The 13,027-nt window shown below is 41.3% G+C and overlaps 5 non-coding genes across 5 annotated transcripts; all 5 read left to right on the top strand.

Annotated features, from left to right (window-relative positions):
- Positions 1-293: 293 nt before the first annotated feature.
- On the top strand, positions 294-457 carry LOC145982926 (U1 spliceosomal RNA). The gene has a single exon (XR_014441205.1). It is a non-coding gene; the product is annotated as a U1 spliceosomal RNA (small nuclear RNA).
- Positions 458-2,990: 2,533 nt separating this feature from the next.
- Positions 2,991-3,153, top strand: LOC145982899 (U1 spliceosomal RNA). The gene has a single exon (XR_014441178.1). It is a non-coding gene; the product is annotated as a U1 spliceosomal RNA (small nuclear RNA).
- A 2,531-nt stretch (positions 3,154-5,684) lies between these two features.
- On the top strand, positions 5,685-5,847 carry LOC145982918 (U1 spliceosomal RNA). The gene has a single exon (XR_014441197.1). It is a non-coding gene; the product is annotated as a U1 spliceosomal RNA (small nuclear RNA).
- A 2,522-nt stretch (positions 5,848-8,369) lies between these two features.
- On the top strand, positions 8,370-8,532 carry LOC145982898 (U1 spliceosomal RNA). Its single transcript, XR_014441177.1, has one exon. It is a non-coding gene; the product is annotated as a U1 spliceosomal RNA (small nuclear RNA).
- A 2,530-nt stretch (positions 8,533-11,062) lies between these two features.
- On the top strand, positions 11,063-11,225 carry LOC145982897 (U1 spliceosomal RNA). Its single transcript, XR_014441176.1, has one exon. It is a non-coding gene; the product is annotated as a U1 spliceosomal RNA (small nuclear RNA).
- The last annotated feature ends 1,802 nt before the right edge of the window (positions 11,226-13,027 follow it).

Here is a 13,027-nt window from a genome sequence, read left to right as displayed (position 1 = left end):
AGATTCGTATGTGAAAGTTGAACGTAGTGTGGAGAATGTTGGAGTAAGTAAAGTTTCTCAATAGATGGCAGCACAAGGAGTAGCTTGTTTTCCTCCCTTAAAAAGGTCGTTCAAATTTTACTTGTGAAGATAAGTTAAACATATTTATTTGTAGATATATTGTCTGTGTAAAGTGTGCATAGCAATTATAAGTTATCACTGACAAGTTGCGAAAGACTTTGAGATATGTGGAAACACTCGATGGGAGTTTGTTGAGAAGATAGAGTAGTATGTGAGAGGTTTCTGGTCGAGGCATACTTACCTGGCGTAGGGGCTACCGTGATCAGCAAGGCGGTTCCCCCGGGGTGAGGCTCTTCCATTGCACTTCGGTTGGGCTGACCCCCGCGAATAAGCCCAAACGTGGATATCTCGGGCGCGTAATTTTTGTTAGTAGGGACTGCGTTCGCGCCGTCCCTGAAAAATAAATGGATAACAATAAATGTACCTTTTCGTAATGTTAAGTTCGGTCGGTTTTTTGGGAGGATTGTTTCGTGATAAACTTGTTGAGAGCTGCGATCCCGTTAGGAGTTTAGTTCGCCAAGAATTTGGCTGACCCAGTCGGAAAGGACAGACCAGATGGACGATCTGTTTTCTTTCTGCCTGCCTACAAGACCCAATCAGATCAGAGAAGAAAGTTTCGGAATATTCAATAAATAATCTTTCAAGAGAGTTGACGTTGCCAACCGTCCTGATTTGGAACCTAAGGAACGGCACCTCGCTCTCGGTTTCAAATATGGAAATCGGACTGACTCCCTTTGCTTCCAGAGCCTCCCGTTCCCTTTTCGCGTGCACTGCATTCGTTCTGGACATGGCGTAGAATGTTATAAGCGCCAACATAACGTCCAAACTTCATGATGTTGGTAGTCGTCCTACATATTAGCAGAGATCTAAAAGATGTTTTCGTTGCTTCGAAATTACCATTCCAATCACGAATTCCCCTGAATAAACAGTTGTCTGATTTTTAAGAATTTGTAAGATTACATATTAACGAGATACCATATTTATAATGAAAAGTATTCCGTCATGGAAACTGAACCACGTCGTTCCAGTACTGCCAGCCTCGGTGCTAGCAACAATACATCCTTTAGTAGAAAAATAAACCAATCAAATGAACTAGTTTTTCTTGCTTGTTGAATACATAATACTTATGTTTCCAAATTCAAATTAGACATTTTATGTATTAATATTGGCTTCACCTTCACCGCCCGTTGAAGGCGTGAACATTTTAAAAAGTTGTGCTGCAATACTTAGGAATGTATACCTTACATTCGAAGAGATTTGACAAATACGCTAGCTTATTTATGCTAAAAATGATCGCAAGTGACAGGATAAAAATGAGTGGTTAACGACAATTCCTCTAAATGCTACGTAAATATTGTATTTTGCATTTACGTCGCTTTCCTTTCATATTTACTAATTGCGACGACAAGGATGAATGAATTATAAGTACGTGATGAAAGGACACTCGTACGGCTCACAACAACATGCCTAGGTCAAGACTCGAACACAGGGAACTTCAAATGATGGGTAAAATTTTTAGTAAATTCGGATGCACATTTATGTGAAAATTTCTGCTAAACCGTGTTTTTGAGTTTGTGATGTAAATATTCCAGTTTTATGCACAGATAGGTTAACTTGGACCGGACCTACAGTTTAGAGTGGGATCCGAGCCATTATGTGTCTCGACCGAGTATCGTTCCCCTGACCCCTCGATTAATAGACGATAACAGCTTTAGAGTGCGACTTGTTTGAAGCATAGCAAGCAGGCAGTGTTCCGGCACCTTTGTACATGAGTTACATATGCTGTTTAGATAGAAACTTATGTTTTTGTTTTGTTTTTAACCTGCGCTTGAAGTGAAAAATTGTGTCTGGGAGAATGTTTAAAGAAACCGTGGAGGAGGTGTCATTTTTAGATGTGACGTGGTGAAAATGAGACATTGCATAGGAGAATTTTGTCATCCTCGCGTCCCCCCTCCCACCGAGCACTATTTGTAGCGAAGGTTCTTGATTTGACATTTTTGCATGTAATAGGCACAAGAAGAGAGATTTTTTCGTTGTCCATAAGTTTTTCAAAGTTGAAGTCGAATTTGTTGTCTGGTAGGCTAATCGGGACTGGACGTACAGTTTGGAGTGGAACCGAAAGACAGTCAAATGTGGCTCCACTTGGAGTGAGTGAATCCAATACAGCGGTAGCAGTAGGCCATCGGGAAGACCCGAGATTTGTCTTGGAGGACAAGCAACCCGAAAAGAGACCGACAAGTGCAAAATTGAGATGTGATTGATAAGATGACAGGTAATTGCAACTGAAGACACATATAAGTCTATAGATATATATATAGACGCGGCGGGTCTTCTCGGTACGGTACATCCCTCTCGCATTTCCTCCCTTAACGTTCCTGATAAACGACAAATTGCGTGAAGAAAACCCAAAGCATTTCTGTCGCCATCAGTCTACTTTCTTTCCTTTTTTGACGAGGAAATTTCCATTCTTTAAGACCAGACGAGTGGAACCCATCCTATTTTCGAGCGTGAATGGGAGAAGGTTGGTTTCGGACATGCAATAATCGAACTGTAGGTGATCCGTGAACCAAAACGTATGTCACGTGATTGACATGACGTTGAAGGGGACAGAAATCGAGAAAGCCAGCCAGCCAGCAAGATTCGTATGTGAAAGTTGAACGTAGTGTGGAGAATGTTGGAGTAAGTAAACGTTTCTCAATAGATGGCAGCAGAAGGAGTAGCTTGTTTTCCTCCCTTAAAAAGGTCGTTCAAATTTTACTTGTGAAGATAAGTTAAACATATTTATTTGTAGATATATTGTCTGTGTAAAGTGTGCATAGCAATTATAAGTTATCACTGACAAGTTGCGAAAGACTTTGAGATATGTGGAAACACTCGATGGGAGTTTGTTGAGAAGATAGAGTAGTATGTGAGAGGTTTCTGGTCGAGGCATACTTACCTGGCGTAGGGGCTACCGTGATCAGCAAGGCGGTTCCCCCGGGGTGAGGCTCTTCCATTGCACTTCGGTTGGGCTGACCCCCGCGAATATCCCAAACGTGGATATCTCGGGCGCGTAATTTTTGTTAGTAGGGACTGCGTTCGCGCCGTCCCTGAAAAATAAATGGATAACAATAAATGTACCTTTTCGTAATGTTAAGTTCGGTCGGTTTTTTGGGAGGATTGTTTCGTGATAAACTTGTTGAGAGCTGCGATCCCGTGAGGAGTTTAGTTCGCCAAGAAATTGGCTGACCCAGTCGGAAAGGACAGACCAGATGGACGATCTGTTTTCTTTCTGCCTGCCTACAAGACCCAATCAGATCAGAGAAGAAAGTTTCGGAATATTCAATAAATAATCTTTCAAGAGAGTTGACGTTGCCAACCGTCCTGATTTGGAACCTAAGGAACGGCACCTCACTCTCGGTTTCAAATATGGAAATCGGACTGACTCCCTTTGCTTCCAGAGCCTCCCGTTCCCTTTTCGCGTGCACTGCATTCGTTCTGGACATGGCGTAGAATGTTATAAGCGCCAACATAACGTCCAAACTTCATGATGTTGGTAGTCGTCCTACATATTAGCAGAGATCTCAAAGATGTTTTCGTTGCTTCGAAATTACCATTCCAATCACGAATTCCCCTGAATAAACAGTTGTCTGATTTTTAAGAATTTGTAAGATTACATATTAACGAGATACCATATTTATAATGAAAAGTATTCCGTCATGGAAACTGAACCACGTCGTTGCAGTACTGCCAGCCTCGGTGCTAGCAACAATACATCCTTTAGTAGAAAAAGAAACCAATCAAATGAACTAGTTTTTCTTGCTTGTTGAATACATAATACTTATGTTTCCAAATTCAAATTGGACATTTTATGTATTAATATTGGCTTCACCTTCACCGCCCGTTGAAGGCGTGAACATTTTAAAAAGTTGTGCTGCAATACTTAGGAATGTATACCTTACATTCGAAGAGATTTGACAAATACGCTAGCTTATTTATGCTAAAAATGATCGCAAGTGACAGGATAAGAATGAGTGGTTAACGACAATTCCTCTAAATGCTACGTAAATATTGTATTTTGCATTTACGTCGCTTTCCTTTCATATTTACTAATTGCGACGACAAGGATGAATGAATTATAAGTACGTGATGAAAGGACACTCGTACGGCTCACAACAACATGCCTAGGTCAAGACTCGAACACAGGGAGCTTCAAATGATGGGTAAAATTTTTAGTAAATTCGGATGCACATTTATGTGAAAATTTCTGCTAAACCGTGTTTTTGAGTTTGTGATGTAAATATTCCAGTTTTATGCACAGATAGGTTAACTTGGACCGGACCTACAGTTTAGAGTGGGATCCGAGCCATTATGTGTCTCGACCGAGTATCGTTCCCCTGACCCCTCGATTAATAGACGATAACAGCTTTAGAGTGCGACTTGTTTGAAGCATAGCAAGCAGGCAGTGTTCCGGCACCTTTATACATGAGTTACATATGCTGTTTAGATAGAAACTTATGTTTTTGTTTTGTTTTAACCTGCGCTTGAAGTGAAAAATTGTGTCTGGGAGAATGTTTAAAGAAACCGTGGAGGAGGTGTCATTTTTAGATGTGACGTGGTGAAAATGAGACATTGCATAGGAGAATTTTGTCATCCTCGCGTCCCCCCTCCCACCGAGCACTATTTGTAGCGAAGGTTCTTGATTTGACATTTTTGCATGTAATAGGCACAAGAAGAGAGATTTTTTCGTTGTCCATAAGTTTTTCAAAGTTGAAGTCGAATTTGTTGTCTGGTAGGCTAATCGGGACTGGACGTACAGTTTGGAGTGGAACCGAAAGACAGTCAAATGTGGCTCCACTTGGAGTGAGTGAATCCAATACAGCGGTAGCAGTAGGCCATCGGGAAGACCCGAGATTTGTCTTGGAGGACAAGCAACCCGAAAAGAGACCGACAAGTGCAAATTGAGATGTGATTGATAAGATGACAGGTAATTGCAACTGAAGACACATATAAGTCTATAGATATATATATAGACGCGGCAGGTCTTCTCGGTACGGTACATCCCTCTCGCATTTCCTCCCTTAACGTTCCTGATAAACGACAAATTGCTTGAAGAAAACCCAAAGCATTTCTGTCGCCATCAGTCTACTTTCTTTCCTTTTTTGACGAGGAAATTTCCATTCTTTAAGACCAGACGAGTGGAACCCATCCTATTTTCGAGCGTGAATGGGAGAAGGTTGGTTTCGGACATGCAATAATCGAACTGTACGTGATCCCTTAAACAAAACGTATGTCACGTGATTGACATGACGCTGAAGGGGACAGAAATCGAGAAAGCCAGCCAGCCAGGAAGATTCGTATGTGAAAGTTGAACGTAGTGTGGAGAATGTTGGAGTAAGTAAACGTTTCTCAATAGATGGCAGCACAAGGAGTAGCTTGTTTTCCTCCCTTAAAAAGGTCGTTCAAATTTTACTTGTGAAGATAAGTTAAACATATTTATTTGTAGATATATTGTCTGTGTAAAGTGTGCATAGCAATTATAAGTTATCACTGACAAGTTGCGAAAGACTTTGAGATATGTGGAAACACTCGATGGGAGTTTGTTGAGAAGATAGAGTAGGATGTGAGAGGTTTCTGGTCGAGGCATACTTACCTGGCGTAGGGGCTACCGTGATCAGCAAGGCGGTTCCCCCGGGGTGAGGCTCTTCCATTGCACTTCGGTTGGGCTGACCCCCGCGAATATCCCAAACGTGGATATCTCGGGCGCGTAATTTTTTTTAGTAGGGACTGCGTTCGCGCCGTCCCTGAAAAATAAATGGATAACAATAAATGTACCTTTTCGTAATGTTAAGTTCGGTCGGTTTTTTGGGAGGATTGTTTCGTGATAAACTTGTTGAGAGCTGCGATCCCGTGAGGAGTTTAGTTCGCCAAGAAATTGGCTGACCCAGTCGGAAAGGACAGACCAGATGGACGATCTGTTTTCTTTCTGCCTGCCTACAAGACCCAATCAGATCAGAGAAGAAAGTTTCGGAATATTCAATAAATAATCTTTCAAGAGAGTTGACGTTGCCAACCGTCCTGATTTGGAACCTAAGGAACGGCACCTCGCTCTCGGTTTCAAATATGGAAATCGGACTGACTCCCTTTGCTTCCAGAGCCTCCCGTTCCCTTTTCGCGTGCACTGCATTCGTTCTGGACATGGCGTAGAATGTTATAAGCGCCAACATAACGTCCAAACTTCATGATGTTGGTAGTCGTCCTACATATTAGCAGAGATCTCAAAGATGTTTTCGTTGCTTCGAAATTACCATTCCAATCACGAATTCCCCTGAATAAACAGTTGTCTGATTTTTAAGAATTTGTAAGATTACATATTAACGAGATACCATATTTATAATGAAAAGTATTCCGTCATGGAAACTGAACCACGTCGTTCCAGTACTGCCAGCCTCGGTGCTAGCAACAATACATCCTTTAGTAGAAAAATAAACCAATCAAATGAACTAGTTTTTCTTGCTTGTTGAATACATAATACTTATGTTTCCAAATTCAAATTGGGCATTTTATGTATTAATATTGGTTTCACCTTCACCGCCCGTTGAAGGCGTGAACATTTTAAAAAGTTGTGCTGCAATACTTAGGAATGTATACCTTACATTCGAAGAGATTTGACAAATACGCTAGCTTATTTATGCTAAAAATGATCGCAAGTGACAGGATAAGAATGAGTGGTTAACGACAATTCCTCTAAATGCTACGTAAATATTGTATTTTGCATTTACGTCGCTTTCCTTTCATATTTACTAATTGCGACGACAAGGATGAATGAATTATAAGTACGTGATGAAAGGACACTCGTACGGCTCACAACAACATGCCTAGGTCAAGACTCGAACACAGGGAGCTTCAAATGATGGGTAAATTTTTTAGTAAATTCGGATGCACATTTATGTGAAAATTTCTGCTAAACCGTGTTTTTGAGTTTGTGATGTATATATTCCAGTTTTATGCACAGATAGGTTAACTTGGACCGGACCTACAGTTTAGAGTGGGATCCGAGCCATTATGTGTCTCGACCGAGTATCGTTCCCCTGACCCCTCGATTAATAGACGATAACAGCTTTAGAGTGCGACTTGTTTGAAGCATAGCAAGCAGGCAGTGTTCCGGCACCTTTATACATGAGTTACATATGCTGTTTAGATAGAAACTTATGTTTTTGTTTTGTTTTAACCTGCGCTTGAAGTGAAAAATTGTGTCTGGGAGAATGTTTAAAGAAACGTGGAGGAGGTGTCATTTTTAGATGTGACGTGGTGAAAATGAGACATTGCATAGGAGAATTTTGTCATCCTCGCGTCCCCCCTCCCACCGAGCACTATTTGTAGCGAAGGTTCTTGATTTGACATTTTTGCATGTAATAGGCACAAGAAGAGAGATTTTTTCGTTGTCCATAAGTTTTTCAAAGTTGAAGTCGAATTTGTTGTCTGGTAGGCTAATCGGGACTGGACGTACAGTTTGGAGTGGAACCGAAAGACAGTCAAATGTGGCTCCACTTGGAGTGAGTGAATCCAATACAGCGGTAGCAGTAGGCCATCGGGAAGACCCGAGATTTGTCTTGGAGGACAAGCAACCCGAAAAGAGACCGACAAGTGCAAATTGAGATGTGATTGATAAGATGACAGGTAATTGCAACTGAAGACACATATAAGTCTATAGATATATATAGACGCGGCAGGTCTTCTCGGTACGGTACATCCCTCTCGCATTTCCTCCCTTCCTGATAAACGACAAATTGCGTGAAGAAAACCCAAAGCATTTCTGTCGCCATCAGTCTACTTTCTTTCGTTTTTTGACGAGGAAATTTCCATTCTTTAAGACCAGACGAGTGGAACCCATCCTATTTTCGAGCGTGAATGGGAGAAGGTTGGTTTCGGACATGCAATAATCGAACTGTACGTGATCCCTGAACCAAAACGTATGTCACGTGATTGACATGACGCTGAAGGGGACAGAAATCGAGAAAGCCAGCCAGCCAGCAAGATTCGTATGTGAAAGTTGAACGTAGTGTGGAGAATGTTGGAGTAAGTAAACGTTTCTCAATAGATGGCAGCACAAGCAGTAGCTTGTTTTCCTCCCTTAAAAAGGTCGTTCAAATTTTACTTGTGAAGATAAGTTAAACATATTTATTTGTAGATATATTGTCTGTGTAAAGTGTGCATAGCAATTATAAGTTATCACTGACAAGTTGCAAAAGACTTTGAGATATGTGGAAACACTCGATGGGAGTTTGTTGAGAAGATAGAGTAGGATGTGAGAGGTTTCTGGTCGAGGCATACTTACCTGGCGTAGGGGCTACCGTGATCAGCAAGGCGGTTCCCCCGGGGTGAGGCTCTTCCATTGCACTTCGGTTGGGCTGACCCCCGCGAATATCCCAAACGTGGATATCTCGGGCGCGTAATTTTTGTTAGTAGGGACTGCGTTCGCGCCGTCCCTGAAAAATAAATGGATAACAATAAATGTACCTTTTCGTAATGTTAAGTTCGGTCGGTTTTTTGGGAGGATTGTTTCGTGATAAACTTGTTGAGAGCTGCGATCCCGTGAGGAGTTTAGTTCGCCAAGAAATTGGCTGACCCAGTCGGAAAGGACAGACCAGATGGACGATCTGTTTTCTTTCTGCCTGCCTACAAGACCCAATCAGATCAGAGAAGAAAGTTTCGGAATATTCAATAAATAATCTTTCAAGAGAGTTGACGTTGCCAACCGTCCTGATTTGGAACCTAAGGAACGGCACCTCGCTCTCGGTTTCAAATATGGAAATCGGACTGACTCCCTTTGCTTCCAGAGCCTCCCGTTCCCTTTTCGCGTGCACTGCATTCGTTCTGGACATGGCGTAGAATGTTATAAGCGCCAACATAACGTCCAAACTTCATGATGTTGGTAGTCGTCCTACATATTAGCAGAGATCTCAAAGATGTTTTCGTTGCTTCGAAATTACCATTCCAATCACGAATTCCCCTGAATAAACAGTTGTCTGATTTTTAAGAATTTGTAAGATTACATATTAACGAGATACCATATTTATAATGAAAAGTATTCCGTCATGGAAACTGAACCACGTCGTTCCAGTACTGCCAGCCTCGGTGCTAGCAACAATACATCCTTTAGTAGAAAAATAAACCAATCAAATGAACTAGTTTTTCTTGCTTGTTGAATACATAATACTTATGATTCCAAATTCAAATTTGGCATTTTATGTATTAATATTGGCTTCACCTTCACCGCCCGTTGAAGGCGTGAACATTTTAAAAAGTTGTGCTGCAATACTTAGGAATGTATACCTTACATTCGAAGAGATTTGACAAATACGCTAGCTTATTTATGCTAAAAATGATCGCAAGTGACAGGATAAGAATGAGTGGTTAACGACAATTCCTCTAAATGCTACGTAAATATTGTATTTTGCATTTACGTCGCTTTCCTTTCATATTTACTAATTGCGACGACAAGGATGAATGAATTATAAGTACGTGATGAAAGGACACTCGTACGGCTCACAACAACATGCCTAGGTCAAGACTCGAACACAGGGAGCTTCAAATGATGGGTAAAATTTTTAGTAAATTCGGATGCACATTTATGTGAAAATTTCTGCTAAACCGTGTTTTTGAGTTTGTGATGTAAATATTCCAGTTTTATGCACAGATAGGTTAACTTGGACCGGACCTACAGTTTAGAGTGGGATCCGAGCCATTATGTGTCTCGACCGAGTATCGTTCCCCTGACCCCTCGATTAATAGACGATAACAGCTTTAGAGTGCGACTTGTTTGAAGTATAGCAAGCAGGCAGTGTTCCGGCACATTTATACATGAGTTACATATGCTGTTTAGATAGAAACTTATGTTTTTGTTTTGTTTTAACCTGCGCTTGAAGTGAAAAATTGTGTCTGGGAGAATGTTTAAAGAAACCGTGGAGGAGGTGTCATTTTTAGATGTGACGTGGTGAAAATGAGACATTGCATAGGAGAATTTTGTCATCCTCGCGTCCCCCCTCCCACCGAGCACTATTTGTAGCGAAGGTTCTTGATTTGACATTTTTGCATGTAATAGGCACAAGAAGAAAGATTTTTTCGTTGTCCATAAGTTTTTCAAAGTTGAAGTCGAATTTGTTGTCTGGTAGGCTAATCGGGACTGGACGTACAGTTTGGAGTGGAACCGAAAGACAGTCAAATGTGGCTCCATTTGGAGTGAGTGAATCCAATACAGCGGTAGCAGTAGGCCATCGGGAAGACCCGAGATTTGTCTTGGAGGACAAGCAACCCGAAAAGAGACCGACAAGTGCAAATTGAGATGTGATTGATAAGATGACAGGTAATTGCAACTGAAGACACATATAAGTCTATAGATATATATATAGACGCGGCAGGTCTTCTCGGTACGGTACATCCCTCTCGCATTTCCTCCCTTAACGTTCCTGATAAACGACAAATTGCGTGAAGAAAACCCAAAGCATTTCTGTTGCCATCAGTCTACTTTCTTTCCTTTTTTGACGAGGAAATTTCCATTCTTTAAGACCAGACGAGTGGAACCCATCCTATTTTCGAGCGTGAATGGGAGAAGGTTGGTTTCGGACATGCAATAATCGAACTGTACGTGATCCCTGAACCAAAACGTATGTCACGTGATTGACATGACGCTGAAGGGGACAGAAATCGAGAAAGCCAGCCAGCCAGCAAGATTCGAATGTGAAAGTTGAACGTAGTGTGGAGAATGTTGGAGTAAGTAAACGTTTCTCAATAGATGGCAGCACAAGCAGTAGCTTGTTTTCCTCCCTTAAAAAGGTCGTTCAAATTTTACTTGTGAAGATAAGTTAAACATATTATTTGTAGATATATTGTCTGTGTAAAGTGTGCATAGCAATTATAAGTTATCACTGACAAGTTGCGAAAGACTTTGAGATATGTGGAAACACTCGATGGGAGTTTGTTGAGAGGATAGAGTAGGATGTGAGAGGTTTCTGGTTGAGGCATACTTACCTGGCGTAGGGGCTACCGTGATCAGCAAGGCGGTTCCCCCGGGGTGAGGCTCTTCCATTGCACTTCGGTTGGGCTGACCCCCGCGAATATCCCAAACGTGGATATCTCGGGCGCGTAATTTTTGTTAGTAGGGACTGCGTTCGCGCCGTCCCTGAAAAATAAATGGATAACAATAAATGTACCTTTTCGTAATGTTAAGTTCGGTCGGTTTTTTGGGAGGATTGTTTCGTGATAAGCTTGTTGAGAGCTGCGATCCCGTGAGGAGTTTAGTTCGCCAAGAAATTGGCTGACCCAGTCGGAAAGGACAGACCAGATGGACGATCTGTTTTCTTTCTGCCTGCCTACAAGACCCAATCAGATCAGAGAAGAAAGTTTCGGAATATTCAATAAATAATCTTTCAAGAGAGTTGACGTTGCCAACCGTCCTGATTTGGAACCTAAGGAACGGCACCTCGCTCTCGGTTTCAAATATGGAAATCGGACTGACTCCCTTTGCTTCCAGTGCCTCGTTCCCTTTTCGCGTGCACTGCATTCGTTCTGGACATGGCGTAGAATGTTATAAGCGCCAACATAACGTCCAAACTTCATGATGTTGGTAGTCGTCCTACATATTAGCAGAGATCTCAAAGATGTTTTTGTTGCTTCGAAATTACCATTCCAATCACGAATTCCCCTTAATAAACAGTTGTCTGATTTTTAAGAATTTGTAAGATTACATATTAACGAGATACCATATTTATAATGAAAAGTATTCCGTCATGGAAACTGAACCACGTCGTTCCAGTACTGCCAGCCTCGGTGCTAGCAACAATACATCCTTTAGTAGAAAAATAAACCAATCAAATGAACTAGTTTTTCTTGCTTGTTGAATACATAATACTTATGTTTCCAAATTCAAATTGGACATTTTATGTATTAATATTGGCTTCACCTTCACCGCCCGTTGAAGGCGTGAACATTTTAAAAAGTTGTGCTGCAATACTTAGGAATGTATACCTTACATTCGATGAGATTTGACAAATACGCTAGCTTATTTATGCTAAAAATGATCGCAAGTGACAGGATAAGAATGAGTGGTTAACGACAATTCCTCTAAATGCTACGTAAATATTGTATTTTGCATTTACGTCGCTTTCCTTTCATATTTACTAATTGCGACGACAAGGATGAATGAATTATAAGTACGTGATGAAAGGACACTCGTACGGCTCACAACAACATGCCTAGGTCAAGACTCGAACACAGGGAGCTTCAAATGATGGGTAAAATTTTTAGTAAATTCGGATGCACATTTATGTGAAAATTTCTGCTAAACCGTGTTTTTGAGTTTGTGATGTAAATATTCCAGTTTTATGCACAGATAGGTTAACTTGGACCGGACCTACAGCTTAGAGTGGGATCCGAGCCATTATGTGTCTCGACCGAGTATCGTTCCCCTGACCCCTCGATTAATAGACGATAACAGCTTTAGAGTGCGACTTGTTTGAAGCATAGCAAGCAGGCAGTGTTCCGGCACATTTATACATGAGTTACATATGCTGTTTAGATAGAAACTTATGTTTTTGTTTTGTTTTAACCTGCGCTTGAAGTGAAAAATTGTGTCTGGGAGAATGTTTAAAGAAACCGTGGAGGAGGTGTCATTTTTAGATGTGACGTGGTGAAAATGAGACATTGCATAGGAGAATTTTGTCATCCTCGCGTCCCCCCTCCCACCGAGCACTATTTGTAGCGAAGGTTCTTGATTTGACATTTTTGCATGTAATAGGCACAAGAAGAGAGATTTTTTCGTTGTCCATAAGTTTTTCAAAGTTGAAGTCGAATTTGTTGTCTGGTAGGCTAATTGGGACTGGACGTACAGTTTGGAGTGGAACCGAAAGACGGTCAAATGTGGCTCCACTTGGAGTGAGTAAATCCAATACAGCGGTAGCAGTAGGCCATCGGGAAGACCCGAGATTTG

The sequence above is a fragment of the Lepisma saccharinum genome, unplaced genomic scaffold, assembly GCF_977018435.1.
Source record: "Lepisma saccharinum unplaced genomic scaffold, izLepSacc3.1 HAP1_SCAFFOLD_463, whole genome shotgun sequence".
Lineage (NCBI taxonomy): Eukaryota > Metazoa > Arthropoda > Insecta > Zygentoma > Lepismatidae > Lepisma > Lepisma saccharinum.
The sequence above is the reverse complement of the archived record's forward strand: the minus strand, read 5'-3'. Positions and strand labels throughout refer to the sequence as shown.